Consider the following 19,545-nt stretch of genomic DNA (forward strand, 5'->3'; position numbering starts at 1 on the left):
TTGTCTCCAGCCTTAGGGCTGGCAGAGAACGGCCCAGGGAATGAGTGGTATCGCGGGCGCCCGGCGCACCCAGCAGGTGCCATCACTCTGGATGGGCCAGTTCTGGATGCTCCCCGTGGCACAGACTCGGCGACATCGGCAGGCGCCCGGCTGCGGCCACCTCCCGGGTGTGGCGGGTCTGGGGCCCGGGGTCTCCGGCAAGAGCAGCTGCGGAGCCACGTGCAACACGCGCGTTGCCCTCAGCCCGGGCGGGGACCGGACGCATCCGGGGCTGCGGGGAGGAGCCGGGCGCCGCCCCCGGCGGCAGTGCCAGCCGCGTGGGAGGGCACGGACCGGCGGAGGGGCAGACGACGGAGGCGGCCAAGCGGGAGGAACGGGACCGAGGGATCGACCGAGGCTGGCGGGCTAGGGGTGGGACTGGCAGAGCTACGGACAGGTGGGAGCAGTCAGACAGCCGGAGAGAGAGACCAGAACGCAAAGCGAGCTAGAGCATTAAGTAGGCAGGGAGAGGCACACAGAGACAGACAGCAACACTCGCGTGCTCCCTCCCTCCACACGCCCTCCTCTTACCGAGCGAAGCGGCCAGGGGCACAGAGTGGGAGAGGACTGTGGGCACAGAAGACCGGAAGAGGGACGCTGCATTGCTGGTGGGACGGAGAGATTCGGACGGACGGACAGACCAGCGCACAGACTGGCAGCCTGCGAGAGTGGCAGCTTTGAGAGCAGAGTGCAGGAAAGCGAGAATCCCGCGCTGAGCTGCTAGTCGGACCGACAGACGGTCGGACTGACAGACGTGCAGACGGACAGAAGAGCAGACAGGAGGCGGGGGCGCGTTCACTCTCGGCGACCAGCCGGGCAGAGAAGGCGGCGGTGGCACCTTCTGAGCGCGTCTGGAGCAGAGACCAGCAGCAGCAGCAGGGGCATCGGGGACGCAAGCCGCGACCGAGCCGCCGCCGCAGCCCTGGCTGCCACAGCTGTGCGGGATCCCAGCCGACACTGCAGAAAGCTCCTTTTACTAGCAGTTAAATAAATCGACCAAAAAACAAAACAAACAAACAAACCCAACAACAACAACAACAAAAGCCAAGCCAAAAGCCAAAACAAACTAATCCAGCCAAATCAATCATTGAGAAACAATAATATTAATAAAATCCAAAACTAAATCAAACCAGTCAAGGCACCAAGACGCAGGGGGGATATCCACTGTTCGATCAAGGTAATAATCAAGGTCTTCCGACGTGAACATTGCACGCCTTTTGTGGATTTTTAGAATTCCTTCTTTCTTTCTGCCATATATCTGTCTTGTTTCTTTTGAATTATTTCTTGTCTGTATTTCTTCTTTGTGTTTGTAGAAAGCTGATGTTGTTATACATGTATTGTGTTTTTTTATGTTTCGTCAAGGAGGGATGGACTCTCCTTCCCCCAAAAAGGACAGATGTGGAAAGCTGGAAGCTGGCAATGTTTTTCATCAGAGAAGTCTACAGTGATTTGTATAGGCTTTATGGTAGAAAGTTTGCGATGCTCTTTTTGAAAGAGACCCCTTGAAGAGGTAGAAAGTTAGACTCTGTTGTTGTATGGAAGGATTGGGGTCCTAGGTCCCAAAGGGCTCAGGGGGAAGAATAGAAAAGATGTTCAGTTTTATTTTTACAGGTATGAAATCTGTGCTTCATTGCGAATCACATTTCTGTCTCAGGTTGTAGATATGGTGGTAGAATTGAGTTGAATTAGACAGGTGTTTAGAAAGTTTCTTAGGAATAGGAATTAATTCACTCAATGTTTATGCATAGAAATATAGCTGGGGTGGATGTGGTTGCTGTCAGCTATTCAGGTTAGTTACCTGATCACCTCCTGAAGATGTAAGATCAGGACAGAGTCCAAGCCTAAAATAAAAATCAAAGAGAGAATTGAAAGTTATAGGGGTGGGCAGCTAAGAAATATAAAAGGCTGATAGAAATCATTTTCATTAGAATATGTTTAGAGTACAGATACTCATTTTAATTTTTGATTTCTTTAAATTTTTTGATTTTTGATTTTCTACCAGTATGACAGCCTCTCAAATCAAGAAGGATATTCTCCAAAGTTGAAATGAATCTGTGTAAGATTTCGTTCAAATGCAGAATAAATTCAGATGATCCCTAACCCCTCCTCATCTACTTTGGAGATAACAACTGCTATGATTGTTTTAAGTAAACAGAGAAGTGGAGATGACAGGAAATCATTTTTCATTTGTTAAAAATCAGAAAACCTTTGACACACTTTAAAATAAATACACCTACTCCTTTGATTCTCTGTGTATGTATTACCACAGGGCTTAAATATCTTAATAGGATTTTAGTTAATGTCATTTTCATGAAAGACAGTCATTTGGAAGCCAAGAGCTCTATCTATGTTTTCGTTCAAATAGCTGAGTAATCTACTATCTTGGCAGTAATTACTTCTGCTGCATTTCTAATGTGAATTGCATGTGAGAGGTTATGAATACACTCTTTTCAAGTGTATGTGGGTTTTCAAGGTATGTATTTGTGTTTGATCCTATATTTCCTTTGTTATAACATTCTCCTGCTTTTCATCACTTTGACTAACAGAATATTTGTAAATTTTCTGGAGAGTGAGTTTGGGTATACACTTTGAGGAATATGCTTCCTCATTACAAAAGATATGGAAACATAATTCATTACTACACTTGCTTATCAATAGTATTTTGATTTTGTTTAAATGAAATGTTTAAGATATGTGGATTACTATGCATTCATGTTTTAAATTTATCCTCTCTGGGCATGATTTATGCCATTGGATAATTAACTAAGTTACTTTAGAAAACATGCCTGTTAAACAGAGTACTTTGTTTAGAGGAAGTATATTTAAAGAAACTTATACAGCTAAATAATTTGACTTTCATCTCCTCAGTGACTTAATTTCACTACATGATGATTTGTCCTTTGCAGTACTTAGCTCAGACCAAGACAGAATTGTGTGTGCTATTAGATTTGCAAATTGCTGATCTCCCAGTGACTTTCCCTCTTAGATCCCAGTTGAGTATGGTTACCTTGAGGACTGTGGTATTAGCCGTGTTAGAGCATGCTCCACTGGGGAGTTCTGTGCAGTCTATTTTTAATGCTATTTAATGAAGGAGCGAGCGCCTCACTCAGCAATAAAAGAAGCATGAGGGAAGACAGAGCAGTGCATGGTTATGGATACTGGACAAGGATATTTGGAAAGGTAAAGGCTGACCATTGGATATGGTAATTTTAATTAAGTTCTAATATATTGTATGAATGGAAATACTGATTTTTGTTTGAGACTTATACATGAATAGTTCAATAGGTGTTTTCATAAATGTCTTCACTAGTTCTTAGAAAGAAGACTCAATAATTTGAGTTTTTAAAACTTGAGGGAGATACTAACCAGGGAGTTCCTGCATGCATACTATTTTTAATACAAGCTGTCATATTCTTGGGTGGTGGGAAGTACAGAAATAATTTCAAATTCCTAAAATATTGTTCTGCTGAAAGGTTGGGAGCTTGTAAAACATTGTGCGAATAAAATAACTAACATGCTTCTAAGATACTACAATAGTCTGAAGCTCTGCCTTGCGAACTGCTTCATTTTCTTTTATGAACTTGGAGTCTAGGTCCAGAATTGTGACCACTAAGAGAAGCAGGAAGTTTTGATTGAACTTGATAGAATATTTGGGGTGTTTCTCTCCTTAGAATTAAGATAAGCACTACAGATTATCTTACTGAAGGCTAAACATTTTAAAAACATAAATAGCAGAGGAAGCACTGATATGTTTTGGAATGTTACAATAAAGGGCAAAATATCTTAACATTATAGTGTGTACAATGCAAGATGCCATCTGTCTGCAACATTTGCATATATGCAGAACACCTGTCTTGAGGTAGAAAGTGAGAATGTTCAGTCGGAAAGGTCTTGTGTTGATTTTCACATTAACAACATACTATAATCAGGTTATTCTTTTGTTCAGAGTAAAGCTAATTAGACAAAATACTTAAGTAGTTTCAAGGTTAATAAACATAAGAGAAAGTAAGCAGTTTCTATTAAATGGGGAAGTTAGTCATATAATTTTTGAATGAAGCTGTTAGAACAATGTGCAAAGTTGATCTGGATTTTTGCCTATTCTTATGAAAAATGATCCCCAAAAATAAACTACTAAGGAAAACACATCACAATGAGTTACTGTGATTTTTTGTTTGTTTGTTTGTCTTTTTGACTTAGTTCTAGAGGAGGAAAACAATTCACACTGCCTAAAATATTTCCTTTAGTGGTCATGCCTTTTGGACCACAATGCTGATACCTTTCTCAAGCTTCTCAGATGAGTGGGCATTCTCATCGGAATTCAATGTCTATTTTGTCTGTGGACAAGATAATGATAAGCTACATAAGTAGAGTGTAGAATGAGTCAGCCACTGAAGGCACAATATACAACATAGCCAGAAGTGAATATGATTGAGAATTCTCATTAGTATGAGGAGACAGTTTGAAGTCCATAAGGTTGGAAATTGCAAATTAATCGTTTGTATACAAGTCAGTTTAATTCAGATCTGCTTTGTGACAAGGTTAGGAGAGAATGTGGGGCTTAAAGGTGATGTCGACAATGAAAGCCATTTCTTCATATGGTAAGTACTGGCATCATTCTAACTGGTATCACATGGTAGTAGCCTATTTAGAAATTTGTGAATCTCTAATCACAAAAAGAATTGACTTCCTTAAAAATATATTATATCACCTGGAAAGTTCTGAATATATTTTAAGTCAGCGATGATGCATTTATAAAACATATACTTCCTCTCTTTAGACAAAGGATCTTTATGATTCCAGAAGCTCTACATTTCTGTGGACTTTGCCTTCTTTTATTTTTTATTCTAGCATTTTATGTTAAATATGATAAATGAATTTCAAGCAAGGATGTAAGCAAATGCTGAAGGACTGTCGAAGGGGAAAGAAAATATTAACAAGACGTATCTGTAACTAGATTTGTTTTTCTTAGGGTGTCTTTGCTTCTGAGTGTTAGTTTCCTTTAGGTGGCTTTATGCCAAGTTCTAATACATTGATTATTTGTACTGCCTTAGTCTTATTTAATTAATTTTGCTCATCTTGGATTAATTTTGGCCCTAGATATTGAAGTACATATTACTTGTATTTATATCATAACCAAGGATCTATGAGGATTAGATATGAGCTGAGATATGAAGTATTTAAATTATATACATAATACGTTTCATAAAGCATAAAGTGCATGAGAAAGAATATCTGGTTCATTCAGCAGTTTTTAAATGCCTGGTAACATTGTTATCTGTGGTCTAAAGATATTTTCTTTAGGCATACAATGCTCATGTAACATTTTGAATGCACCTTTCTCTAAACTTACTGAGACATGTCTGTGCTCTGAGAAATAGCTATGCAGCAAACCAAAAAAGTGAACTGAAATAATTACATCAAGACAATGGAGGGGATATTGAAAAACAAAGGGGTTTGTTTGAAGGCATCCAATTGCTCTCTACTTTCAGACTGAATCCTTAGCATCATATTATGCTCCTATTTTTCAGTCACCAGTATAGCTCCTGGCATTTCTAGGTGGAGAGAATATTAATCACTCTCCATGGTCACAGAAGATCAATATTTTTAAATTTTTTTACACACTTTGCCCAGAGAAATATCTTTTGGCAGTTGTATAACCCCTGTTTACTATACCTTTCAATGCGACAGGTTTAGAAGATTTTTGTATCTGTTTTGTAATAAAGTGATATATATATTAGGATACAGTTGTAATTGCGACATTAAAATGTTGACGCATTAGTCCAAAATTGTTTCATTCAAGGAATATATTCCTAATTATTTATTAGTCATAAATTCATACATTTTAAAAGTAATATACATTACAATTGTTCCTGTTATCTAGCAAAAGAAAATCATTTCTTTTTATCCAGGTAAAGAGGGCAAGTGTCCACTAGTAATTATCCCCTTTAAAAACAGGCCTTTTACTACATTCTCACATTTCACACTACCTCAAGATGATACAATTCTTAAATTAGAAATCTGTTACGAATAACACAAAAATATTAAGATTTTGTTAACAAAATCCCTTCTGTAAACATTGGTTTTAAGATAATTGCTAATAAAATTTGCTTTTAGCTTAAGGGAAGGATTCAAGATTTTTAACAAGAAAACAATTACGTCACTTTTTATTTCAAATAGTCCAGCGAATTTTCTAGAGTTTTTGGTATATTATGAGTAATGTTTCTATGAAGAATTGTAAAGTGTAATATGTGATCTTTTTTTCTGCAGCTTTTTCATTGAAACAAATTCACAAAGCATATCTACCTAGATAAACCCAGTCATCTCTCACTGATACCCACACAAGTTAGGAAATAATTCCTTGTGATAGGGACATTTAAAAGAACTAAGCGGTTCCATGGCCAAATTTAGTGCTGAAACTCTTAATAACTGATAAGCATTCTTTTACATTTGTGTCATCCTTGGTTGCTTCTTTATTGTACACTAAACACTTGAGATAAGAACAAGAACTCTCTCTAGGGAAACAGAAACCAGAGAAATGGTTTTCATATACTTAGCAGATTTCCTTCTAATTGCTAAGATACAATACTCATTCAGAACAGTCTAGTCCATTGGATCATACACTAAAAAAAAAAAAAAAAAATAGTTTATCCGTGTTGATATATTTTGGTCTAGTTGAAATTGAGAAACAACAAGTGAGGTAAAATATTTCAACATCTTTAAAGAACAAAATTGAACATCAATTTCTAAAAGTCTTATGGTCCTATGAATTCTGATAAAATATCCTTTGACACGTAAATCAGAAGGCCCAGCAATCATCTAATTGTTCAGTGATTCAAGTTGCTTTCAGATTATCTCACTACTGTTACATAGACCTATAAAAATTGAGCCACTGGTCAATAGAGGGTGAAGGAAGAGCATGTCAACTCACCGAAATTCAATGACTCCTCGTAATTGTTTAAATTTTATTTGCCCATAAATTCAATGGAAAATGGTAAGATAACAAATTTATTTTTCAGCTTTTTGTTCTAAAACCGCAAGCTAAAATCCTCACAAAAAGTTCTAACATGGAGAGATTTAAAAAAAATCTATACTCTGCATTTACATGTTTTTCTTAGCATTTTGCTTGTTGATATCCATGTAACTGTGGTGGAAATCCCAGTGTTGCTGGCATCAGATTTGATTTAATCATCAAAGAGCTTTTGGACAGAGAACAAGTAGATTCGATATGAGTATGTGACAGAATCAAGAATTCTGCAGCATTTGCAAGCTTTAACTACTCAATGCTTCTTTAAAACAATTTTTAAATGGGTGTAACCAGGCTTTTGGTTAAAAATATGGGACTTTATTTTCTTTGTTTAGAAAAAGAAGATTAAGGTTTTTAGTCAAATTATGATTCTTTAAGCCAATGTGGCACATAGCTGTATTAAAATTGCTATTAAATTCTGCCAAATTAATTAATCGTTAGGATTCTGCCATCATATTTGACTACTTCTTGTAACTGGCCTATAGGAATGATCAAGATAACACTCTTTGATGGCTTTGTTTATATTTTGTTTATTTTAAATTTACTCAGATATGCTGATGTTGTAAGCATTTTTGGAAATTGTCAAACAACTGGCATTGTACTAAATTCAAAAACTTCACAGCAAGGAACTAGCTAGTATTAATGATTCATCATTTTTTTCATTCCCGTGTCATTTAACTTTGGTCACAACACTTTTTTGTGTGAAGATTCAAATTTCTCTCCAACGCTGAAATTTTCACGTAATCACTAACAGCATTCTGGAATGATAAGATAATCTAGCATATAATCATGTTGCATACACATGCTGCAGCTATCTGCTTACCCTTAGCATTGTTAAACACTCTAACAACTGAATGCCTTAATCTTTAATTATCGTTATCATTGTTGTCTTCAGCCAGAACTATGGATGACTCAGTGTTTTAGTGTTTTTTCATCATCGAGAGGTAGGAGAGTATACGTAGCTAATGTAATAGAATGTGTATATTGCAACAAGCTTATACATCTTCCCAGGATAAGAACACAAATATCCTTCCAATAGGGAAATTATTTTATTCCAAAAATAATTGTAATGTCTGTGTTATTTGTCTGATATAATGTGGGAAGCTGCAGACAGAGATGTTTTGAATTCAGTGGAGCTTCTGATTGAAATTCAGATGAAAAGTAATAGAGAGGTTGTATACCAAAGGTAGTCTAGGAGCTTAGCTGCGCAGGAGCAGGTAAATGAGCTGTAAGTGATGAAGGAAGGCTTTACCAAGGAGGCGCATGGCCCTCCATGAGATTCTGCAGGTTAGAGAAATGCACAAAATTAGGATTAAAATGAAAGGTCCAGGGAAATAAGGGCTAAAAGTGGTGTATCTGAATCTCATTTTCTGTGACTTACCTTCATAAATATGCAATTCACCACCTGAATTGGTGTGTGGTACTGGTGTTTGGTTTTTGGGTCTGAGTAAATAGTGTGACTATGGCCAAAGCTCTAAACCTCTCTGTGCTTCACAGTTTCTACAGTTAAAGTTGTGTAGTAACATTGATCCCGACTCAACAACTTGCTAGTTGTGTGACTTTGGCAATTTAGTTAATTCCTGATTGCTTCAACTTTCTCATTTATAAGGTGGGAATAATATTTACCTTTCATGATCAAAGCGGAAACAAAGCGCCTGACGCATGGATATTATTCACTTAAAAGAAACCACTTTCCTTTCACATAAAACATTCAGAAAGAGATTCACTCTTCTTACATTTAAGGATCCCCGCCTCTGTTTAAGAAAAAAAAAAATCTTTTAGTAATTTGGAATGCAACTCTCCTTCATTGCTATCCCATAATATTTCTGATGGCTAAAATTGGTTATGCTTGACTCTTTCTGTGCTATGAAATATTGAAGGCCAAGTCACCGTAGTAACTAATCTCAGAGGTGTTCATTGTATAAAGAACAGGATGCTTAATAAGGCCATAATCTTCTGCCAGTTTGTAAGGGAAGAAATGGTCTAATTCAGTTGTCTAAAAAGTTAACATATGGGTATTATCTCTCTGGAACGTTTTAGTTGTGTAATTTCTACTATTTAAATGAGGTGAATAAAGAACCAAATCATTGAATAGGAAACAATTGGAATGAATCCATGAAGGAAAATCCTAAAATCCTGCACTAGTGGATGGGAGCTGGGACTAACAACATATTTGAAGTGACATGAGAGAAACATTTTTCTATTCTGCAACAAAGCAAATGGAGCTTTGGCCTCATTGAGGGGTCCTTGGCACTCCCATAGAAGACTCCAGCTTCCTGTCTCCAAGCACTGAGTGAGCTGTTTGGACAGGGCCACTGATCTGGCCTCTGATCCTAAAGTATCTGCATTAATGTTGCTGAAATGAGTCAGCACTCTGCCTCTATGAACATGGCCAGAGGAGGGAAAGACTTCTTTCGTAACTAAGATTTAAACAATTGGTTACCCTATCAAAAAATGGAGAGCCACAGATAGTATTCAACACAGGAGAAGGTGAGCTATACAAAGCAGTAAATGCATCCGATAATTGCATTTTATTTCCTATTATAAAATGGATGTCAACATTCTTCTGAGGAATAGCCTAATCAACTATTTATCCAACAAAATTTCTCAGAAGGTGTCAGAGAATAAATGTATATTTCTTTGCTATCCAAATATTTTTTGGAAAACAAACAAAAACAAGGAAAGTGTAGACATATTTTGTTCATATATGTATACATATGTATTGCTAGAGTCAACATGCTTGTGCACAAATCATTTAACTAACTTACATTAAATACACACAAAAAAGGCCTATTTCCCAGTCCATTTTTCATTGTCCTTAGCAGCTGTTGGCTAGTATAGTGCTTGCATGTGGCAGATATTTAATCAAAGTTTGTTGAATTAAAAATTGACCTTTCTACTGATACTCAGAATTTAAAACCTACTCTAAGTAAGGTTTTAATTGTATTTTTCCCTGAAGTTTCAGTTTAAGCCGATTTGATATTCATTTTCTTTTTGAGAGAACAAAAACCTGCCCTTATATGTAGAATTGTAACTACACTAGCTATTATTTTGGTTCTTACAAATAGTTTCTGTTTCAGATCTCAGACAATGACTAGGGATTTGATGGGAATAACAAGGTTCCTAAGAGTTCAATCTGCTTAAGCTGACTACAAACATTACCTTTCCATCTAAGTGGAAGGGAATTCATTAACACTCAGTTAATATGGTCTTGGAAGAAAGAATGAGGCAAAAGCACGTTTACAAAATATTTCCAAATCATTGTTACACAGAACTAGAGGCAACCCATCTTTATTGGATGTGTGCCTTTGGAGGGATTAACCATGGTGAAGGACACCCAGCATGTCAGGAAGGAATTCACTCCTCCAAAGAACAAGCAAGTAGACAGCGCTGAATTAGATGGCAGGGGTGAGGGACAATGGGAGAAGAGAATATTAACAAATTGGAGACGTTCAGACCCCCTTCCTGCTTTAAGCAGAACAGGTGCCACCAAGCTATAGGAAGCTCTTCTCTTCCTGCTACTTTGGAAAGATGATAGGATTAACCGGAGTTAAATAGAAAATCATTTACTCCAACTGGACCATAGAGAACTGAATTCATGTTTTACCCGATCTATAAAAATAATCTTGTTTGAAAGGAAGGGGTCCAGCTGATTACAAATGAAATGAGTTTGCTTTCTTAATTTGTTTCCAACATTTTAAGAAATGCTAAGTGTAATGTTGATGGAATGAACTTCCATTCACCCATCCACTTTAAACACACACACACACACACACACACACACACACACACACACCAAAAAATAAAACCTTATACCTTAACTTAGAAGAGGAACACCTTATCTTACTTCTCTGAGACTGTGGCAGGCTTTAGAAACATGTAGAAAGCAATAGATTTTGACACCATTGATATTCTTATCAGGAAGGCAGCAAAATATATTCGAGAACACATTGTATCAAAGTAGGCAACATCCATGGAAGCCGAAATGAGTAGCCAGCTGAGTTCTTGGGTGATGTTTAACAAGGCTTGTCTTTGCATCAGATATCATTACCATTCACTCATTTATTCATTCTTATTTTTCAAGTATTTATTGAAGTTTTCTATGTATTGTGTCTCAGGCTAAATACTTGGGAAAACTTGATGTGTAGGATTTTATAGGCATTTGGATGAGATGAATGCATTTTAACGTTTCTAAACAATGAATTGAGTAATTGAGGGTTTGGCAAAAATCCAAAGTTATAGGTAGACAATATCTTGGATGATAAAGCAATATGAATTAATTCCAACAAATTAGAAAAGTCTTTCTTCACCAATAAAGTTAATTAGGAGATCCCTAGGGAGTACACTTTGAGGGTAGAAAAATGTTGGTTTCCAGAAAACAAACATGGAAGAGTGAGCACCACTGAGAAGTGTTGGTGGGGAGGAAAGTTCTGTTGGTGGTAGTAGGCCACAAAGTAAAACCATCAGTTAGGTTGCTCTCCAACAAGAAAAAGCACCATCAACCAAGACAAATGTATATAAAGTTAGTATGAACCAGTCATATTCTCTTTTTCAATCCCATTAAATCATACATTTACTATATTAGTTACTAGGGCTGCAAGCAAATGATTAAAATTACATTGGGATTATGAACTGAAACCAAAGTTCAAGCTACCTGATCAGAGTAAAATACAGAAAATATATGAACCAGCCTACTTATTTAGAATTAAAAATTAGGTTTATCAAAAGACAAGTTCTTCTTTGAATTTGTTGTGAGATTCCACGTTTGTGTGTTCGAGAGAGGAAACAGGAAAATCATTTCAGAAAAAAAAGTATAAAATGTTATAAAATCTATTAATCCTTAATAAATTAAAAATAGTGCCTGTGATCAGAGTAAGATGAAATTTAAATGGTTCTGTAGGAAAACCACAGAAGAATAAACGATTTGATCTGTAGGCCATCTGAAGGATCATCTCTTTTCTTAAGAAAAAAAAATAAAGATGCATTGTTTTTTCATTGGCAGCAAACATAACCTTTCCATCTAAGTGGAAGGGAATTCATTAACACTCAGTTAATATGGTCTTGGAAGAAAGAATGAGGCAAAAGCACGTTTACAAAATATTTCCAAATCATTGTTACACAGAACTAGAGGCAACCCATCTTTATTGGATGTGTGCTATATCATTGGCAGCAAAAACAATTTAGATATTTAGAGGTAGAGAGATAGCTGGAGAAATATATGTTGCCTCTGACCTGCCTCTTGTTCAAATACCTTGCTCTGAAATACTGAGAAAGAACCTACTTTTTGAAATTACCTGTAAGCAACAGGATTATGCCAGGTGATATCTAAGATCTCTTCCAGTTTATAATTTCCATTATTTAATGACACTTTTTTGTATAATATTCACAGATCCATTTTTATTGGCTTGTTCATAAATGTTAACTATGTTTTATTCTTTAGTCCTGAAAGTAAGCACTAATGCTACCCAACAGGAGTGAAATTATTAGAAGGTGCTCTTATCAAGAGTAGTTGGTTAAGAAAAGAGAATCTGGGTTCTCAGACCTGGGCTCAGATCCAACTCTGCAACTTACTAGTAAGTTTCTTAAGCTTTCTAAATCTCAGCTGTTTCATTTCTAAAAGGGGATTGTTCTAAGAATTAAATATAAACTTCTTACCTCATTTCTTGTTATTCATTTTTTTCTGGTGATCATAGTTTCAGAGTTTCTTATGTCCTTATCACTATGTTTTATTGCTTGCATAAGCCTCACCTAAATAAAGCATCCCCATAAAATCCCTCCCAGTCGGATTGAGAATGTTTTCATGATGTGGTAGTTGTCTTGGGTATTTTCTTCAGGCATAATTGGAATCTGTTTTCAACACAGCTATACTCTATATGATGAATGCTTCCATGTCAATAGTTCAGTGAGGAGAGGCCATCTGTGAACACACAGAGTGCAGGCCATTGTTTCTAGAAGGCACTCCTTGCATAGACAGCAGGATCTGACCTTTTATAAGCTTGGATGGGCAGTAGAGACTTTGAAAAAGAGATTTGGGTATTCACGGGTGATTCAGAATTCTATGTGTACACAAAATGCCATGCAGTATTTTATAATCTACTAATGTGACTCAGCTTTGGGTAAGATTGTGGCTCTGGTGGTGATTTACAGAGGAAGTTAACTAGGCCTCCTAGATTTGTCTAGTAATACTGTAGAGAGTTTAGTCTTAGTATCCTTCCAGGAGCAATTTGGGACTGTCATCTAAGAACTAAGAATGATTTCAAATAAAATTACAGTAAACTTGTGACTTGTTCACTTTGCAGATAAAACCAATAGTTATATCCAGCAGAAGGCCATTTGTATAATAAAAGATTTGCCCAAAGGATATAGCAAGAGAAGAGAGCTCTAAAATCAATTTTTCTAAAATCACTGAAAACATTACCTCATTGTTTTGATCTAGCTGTGAAAATAGATTTTTTTTATGTTTTAAGAAAGGATGAGGAGATATCACTTGTTTCATCGTTTATTGATTGGATCCTTACGCTTAAGCAGGGATCAACCGGTTAGCACTGTTAGCCAAAGAATTTACAACGTTGAGACAGAAGCAGACCTACAAACTTAAATGAACTGATATATTTTACTGCAAGTCTGGGTAAACTTACCTAATATATTGAATTGACAGAAAGCCAAAATTTAGGTATTCCTGATGAGGCACATCGATAAAGGGTAAAGAAGGTCTTCATGAAGGAAGTATGATGTTTTTCTGAACTTGTTAGAGAAGCTACCATGTGGCCATTTGTGGAGGAAATCTGTACTTATTTCTGTATCGATTAGGTCATTTGTGCCATTTGTTCTACTCTGCAGGAATTACTTCACTTGGCTTGCTCTTCCTGCACTCTGAATTACCTTGTTTCTCCAGGCAAAAATTCTTATCAGTATAGAAATCCAAGATTTCTGTAGCCTTGTGAATATTATTTGCTGAAGGCACAGGGAGAGTGATAAGTGAAAAGTCATATTCTTCTACTGATTTTGAGTTTACCTTTGGATCGTGCTTGATCAAAAGCTACATGTGGCATTGTGATTTCAAAGAAATAATTTGTTTTATTTTCTTGCACTGTGAATGTTACCTGCTATTTATAAACCCCCTCCTGTGTGAAAGGGACTTTGTGTGCCTATGTAATGTCCATACTTACCTGCTTTTTGGCTGTGGTCATAGCAGTGACATTATCTCTGTTATGATATATTTAGGGATTCTTGTTTAAGGAAGCATGAAAGATACATATTTCATCCTTAATTTTCTTTGTAATATGAATTACCCTGTAATACGTCATGGCCACACAAAACAGAGAAATCGATTATCTCATCTGGGTATCATCTAACTAAGAATCAGGAGCTAAGGGAAGTAGGTATAGTGAAGCCATGACAAAGAAGGCCATGGAAATTAATTTTTGAAGCTGCCGCAAAGCACATGGAAATTTACCTGCATGCTTCACAGATCTATTTGTGGCTGCCATTTTTGGCATGAATGGTGCCATGGACTATCAGCTCCTGATTTTACATATCTTTGGGACACACTTTTCCCCGGTGTCATAGGAAGGGGGTAGGTTTGACATCACGGTGATCTAAATTTGAATTCCATCCTGCCTCTTACTCACCTGGCCAAGTTAATGAACCTATGTGAGTTTAATATTTTCTTCCTGAGTTACGTATAAAATACTTGCCAAATAATAGAAATGATAGCTTGTTCCGGCTTTCTCTACACGTCCTGACTATCCATTAAAACACTGAAACTTCTAAGAATATGTACACTGAAATTGTATGTATATCAATATTTGTTTTGAAAATACTATAAAGTTGTGGTTTGTGTCACAAATATTGTATCAGTCCATGAATAACTGGAAAAGAAAAGTAAAATAAATTTGGAGGGTTGTCAGATTCTGTATCATTGGCTTTTATAAAGTGTCAACAAGATATATAATTAAGTAAAAAAAAAAAGGAAAAAAAATACAGCATATCTAAATCCATATTTGCACTCACCACCCATCTTAATTTGAAGCAATGAGGTTTATTTAGGGGACCTAATGGTTCACATTTAAGAACAAATAGATGCCCAGGAATAAGTGATTAAGAGAAAATATTTTTTCAGAAAATAAATGGTATTCAAATAGATGAAAAACAGTTTTAAGGATGCATATTAAGTGATTAGTGAAGCTTAAAGGAGAATTCCATTTTCATTTTTTTCCCTAATGGGTTCACATGGTTTGAGCTTTTAAGTGCATGTTTTAAGTTACTCTTTTGTGATTCTTTACAGTTAAGGTACATTACCTTGCTCTTCAAATATGTGTTCTAAAGATATTCCTCTGTAAACTCAGGGAAAGGCGCTACATTATTTATTTACAACCTGTCTTCTGCCCCAGGGGGGAGAAGTAAACCAGATAGATAAATGTATGGAATTTACCTATATTGAGGATGAAATTATCCATTCTAACTAATGCGTTTCTCCTGCAATTATCTTCTGAAAAACTTAGATAAGAATTAGCCCGTGTGAGCTTTCTTCGCAGACTGTTTGTCCTCAATTTGTTTTCTGCCAAGCGAACCAAACACCTGGAATGCACACGCTCATTCCTTCACTGTGCTTTCTGTGTTTGTTGGCAGAGGGTGACGGTTGCTTTTAGCAGATGTGCAGGATCAGAGTGGCCTTTTTATCTTTCTACCCTCAAGGAGTCAGTTTCTCAGATAAAGGAAGTGGTGAGGTTAGCAGATGTTTCAGCCCTACCCTGAAATAAAAGTTAAGCATAGTAGGTATAATAAACATGTTTATTAATTATTTGTCAAAGGTAGTGCATTTGTTAAAATATTTGGAAAGAGAAATTTAAAGGCAATGTTTAATTTTTATTAAATGTTAAATCTTATTTTATGACCTAAAGTAAACTAAAAATCAAAATAATTTTCTTTGTTTTCCCATTTACCTAACTTGAAGAAATGGAAAATCTTAGAAATAATATTTATAGGTAAATATAAAGATTTATTTGTTATCAATCTATTTTACATTATGTACATAAAACATATTGCTACAAATTTCTTAACCTAATTCATCATATGCATTAGCTAGCTTTACTCTGGTAAGTTTTAACCTACAACAAGGGTATAAGTTTTATTTTACTGTCGAGAAATATTTCTGCAGAGATAACAGAAAATAAATATGCATACTCTCTGATAAATATATATGTGTGTATATTTATATATTTATATATGTATATATTTGAGCTTTCTTATTATAAAAAGAATAATCTTTATTATTATGACTGATGGGGTGCTCCAGGCTAGCTTATTTTCTACTTTTTTCTTTCTGAATTCACTTTTTTCATTGCTAATAAACAATATCCCATTAAGGCTGAGATTATAGAAGAGAATCAATGAAGAGAGGAAACTTGCCTGTACCCCTCTTCTCTGCGCATCACCGCTGATGAAATGGCAAGATAGTAATAGAGAGTAAGATGATGAATTTATTGCTTCAAATGAGGACTCAGGGATTTCTGTACACTTTAGATTTTGATTTCATAGCTCTGCCCCAGTGACCAAAATGAGCTATACTGTATGTCTTTTAAATGCCAATTGGTGATTCAGGGCCCATATTTTAACAGAAATGAGCCATCCTATTCCTTAAATGAATACTATTACAGAAGGAAGTAAATGTGAGTTTTCTTATGTCATCTCAAGGGGAAATCTCAGATGGTGGCACTCCTTCTATATCACATAGGAAAGTTATTTCTGAAGCAGTAGTTCTCAAAACATCACATACATGAGAATCACCTGAAGGTTTATTGAAATACAGAATTTTTGGATTCAGCAGGTCTGTGGTGGGGCCCAAGTGTATGCATTTATAACAAGTTCTTAGTGATCTGGATGTTGCCAGTACATGAACCAGAATTTGACAACCACTGATCTAAAACATAAAACTTTTTGCCAGAATGTAGAATTTGTATGATTGACATTTTATAATCTAAAAACAAAGGAATACTATAAAATTTCAAAACAAACTAATCTTAGAATAACTGAATTTACTTTCATTTAAAAATTATTTTTATTTTTATTTATTTATTTATTTATTTTTTGAGACGGAGTCGCTCTGTCGCTCAGGCTGGAGTGCAGTGGCTGAATCTCAGCTCACTGCAAGCTCCGCCTCCTGGGTTTACGCCATTCTCCTGCCTCAGCCTCCCGAGTAGCTGGGACTACAGGCGCCAGCCACCTCGCCCAGCTAGTTTTTTGTATTTTTTAGTAGAGACGGGGTTTCACTGTGTTAGCCAGGATGGTCTCGATCTGCTGACCTCGTGATCCGCCCGTCTCGGCCTCCCAAAGTGCTGGGATTACAGGCTTGAGCCACCGCGCCCGGCCTAAAAATTATTTTTAAAACAGATTTTTAAAGGAGGTGATGAGGATAGCAGATTCCACTAGACAGAGTTAAGCAGCTTCTGTTTTGAATGATTATTGAATACAAATTTCTCTCTAAGATTGTGTGTACCAAGGGTTTCCAGTGTAGTATTATAAAATCTACTGAGATATAATAATAATCCCCTAATCCACAAGACTGGATATTCTAAAAATCAAGGAAAATTTTAATATAAAAATTGGTGAGCATTAGAGGTTAAAACTGTCAACACAAAAATGTGAAGACAAAGATTTATAACAGCTTTGATTTTAATTGCCCCAAAACTAGGAACAACTCAAATATCCTTTACAAGGTGGATGGATAAACTGCAGCACATCCATAGAATGGAGTATTGCTCAGCAATAAACAGGAGTTAATTACTAATTGACACAATAATTTGGATGGATCTCAAGGGAATTATTCTGAGTGAAAGAAGCCAATCTCTAGACATTGCAGATTGTGTGATTCCATTTATACCACATGTCAAAATGATAAAACTATCATGACAAAGGACAGATTGGTGACTGCTAGGAGATATGACAAAGGGAGGGGTGTCACTGTAAAGGGGTCGTATGAGGAAGTTAAAAAACTAGGACTGTTCTGTAGCCTGATAGTGATGGTGGTTATATAAATTTATGCAAGTGTCAAAATTGATAAAACCATATAGCACCTAAACAAGTCAAATTTACTGTATAATAATTTTAAAATTAAAAAAGGCAGAATTACACTACCATTTAGTTACATCAAGTAACTGAATCTGCACAGTTATATGAGGTAAAAGTATCAATTTATATAAGTAAAATATGCTTTATTTCAAACAAAAGACATAAAAAAGATATGATCTCTATGAGAAGCGTTCTTCAAAATGGGTACTAATTCCATTTTTTCCAGGCAGAGATCCTACGCAAATTTTGGAATTTGGAAAAATCTGGCTGACATAGTCCTTAACTGTGTTACCCCCGGTACCCTTCCCCTATTTCCTCATTCGGTGTTTTTCTTAGAATCCTTTCCTGTAAACTTTTCTGCTTTAAAAACAATTTTCATGGACACGTTTATTTCTCTCATTCAGACTTACTGTGAAAAACTGACAACCCTAGAACTTTCATCCAGTTACTTCCCACCTATATGTACACGCCCTCAGAAATTGCCATCCATTCACAACTTGAAGAGCCCACTGGTGGCTACCTTGGGGCTTCTGGAAGCCCATACCATTCTGAAGTAGCTATAATTTTTAAAGACACTAAGATCTCTAGAAATGTCTGGAAGATCAGGTCTCCAGAAGTATTGGCAGTTTAAGTCTAGCCAGGGCTCTGATCAGGTGATATCAATAAACATCTGTTGAATAGATGCATATGTTTCTCTCAGTGAACGAGTTAATAGCTAATACATTTATAAAGGCAACTCTGTGTGAAGTACTCTTCTGAGTACTTTATGTATATTAATGTGCTTAATCCTCCAAGCCACTTTTGAGTTAGGGACCCTTATTATTTCCATTTTCAGATGAGCAAACTGAGGCACAAACACATTTGGTAACTTGCTCAGAGTCAATGGTGGAGTCAGTCTTCAAGCCCTTGATGTCCAGCTTCAGAGTCCACGCAGTTAACCGTTCCATAACACTTCTCTGCTTTTTGTTTTGTTTTGTTTTGTTTTTTGTTTTGTTTTTGTCTATATTTCCTCCTTTTACAACAGACTGATATATTTGTTAATGGATATCAGTTTACATATATACAGACATTACAGATACGTACAGTTTACATATGACCCACCAGCCTTAGATAATTCATAAATCTTTGTACAGAAATGACTTGGTTGCACCAACTGGGGAATGCATTAAGATTCTAGTGTTTGAGCTGAGCTATACAGGATGCCAATGGCTACGTGGATCTGCCGGTGTAGAAACAGGTGTGGACAGAATTGTAGCCATGGGCAGAGGGAGAGGGCAGCTGAAATGCCTGGTGATACCTGAAGCGTTGTGGTGCTGTTGTGGGGGCAGACATGTTGGCAAGCTGGACAGTACGGTATCTCCTATCCTGTGGACACTGTCCCCTTGCAGAACCAGAAAACTGCTCTCATGTCT

The 19,545-nt window shown here is 36.6% G+C and overlaps 1 protein-coding gene across 18 annotated transcripts in view; it reads left to right on the plus strand.

Annotated features, from left to right (window-relative positions):
* Positions 1-345: 345 nt before the first annotated feature.
* Positions 346-19,545, plus strand: part of ARPP21 (cAMP regulated phosphoprotein 21) — a 158,917-nt gene continuing 139,717 nt past the window's right edge. For 15 of the 18 annotated variants that reach the window (XM_033212973.1, XM_033212984.1, XM_033212977.1 and 12 more), the window contains exon 1: positions 1,114-1,216. The gene's annotated coding sequence lies outside the window, so the exon portion shown is untranslated. Of the gene's footprint in view, positions 1,217-3,030; positions 3,220-19,545 lie in introns of those variants that run through there. The other 3 variants (XM_033212974.1, XM_033212986.1, XM_033212993.1) reach the window with 2 other exon arrangements.

Source organism: Trachypithecus francoisi, unplaced genomic scaffold (assembly GCF_009764315.1).
Source record: "Trachypithecus francoisi isolate TF-2019V2 unplaced genomic scaffold, Tfra_2.0 Lachesis_group0, whole genome shotgun sequence".
Lineage (NCBI taxonomy): Eukaryota > Metazoa > Chordata > Mammalia > Primates > Cercopithecidae > Trachypithecus > Trachypithecus francoisi.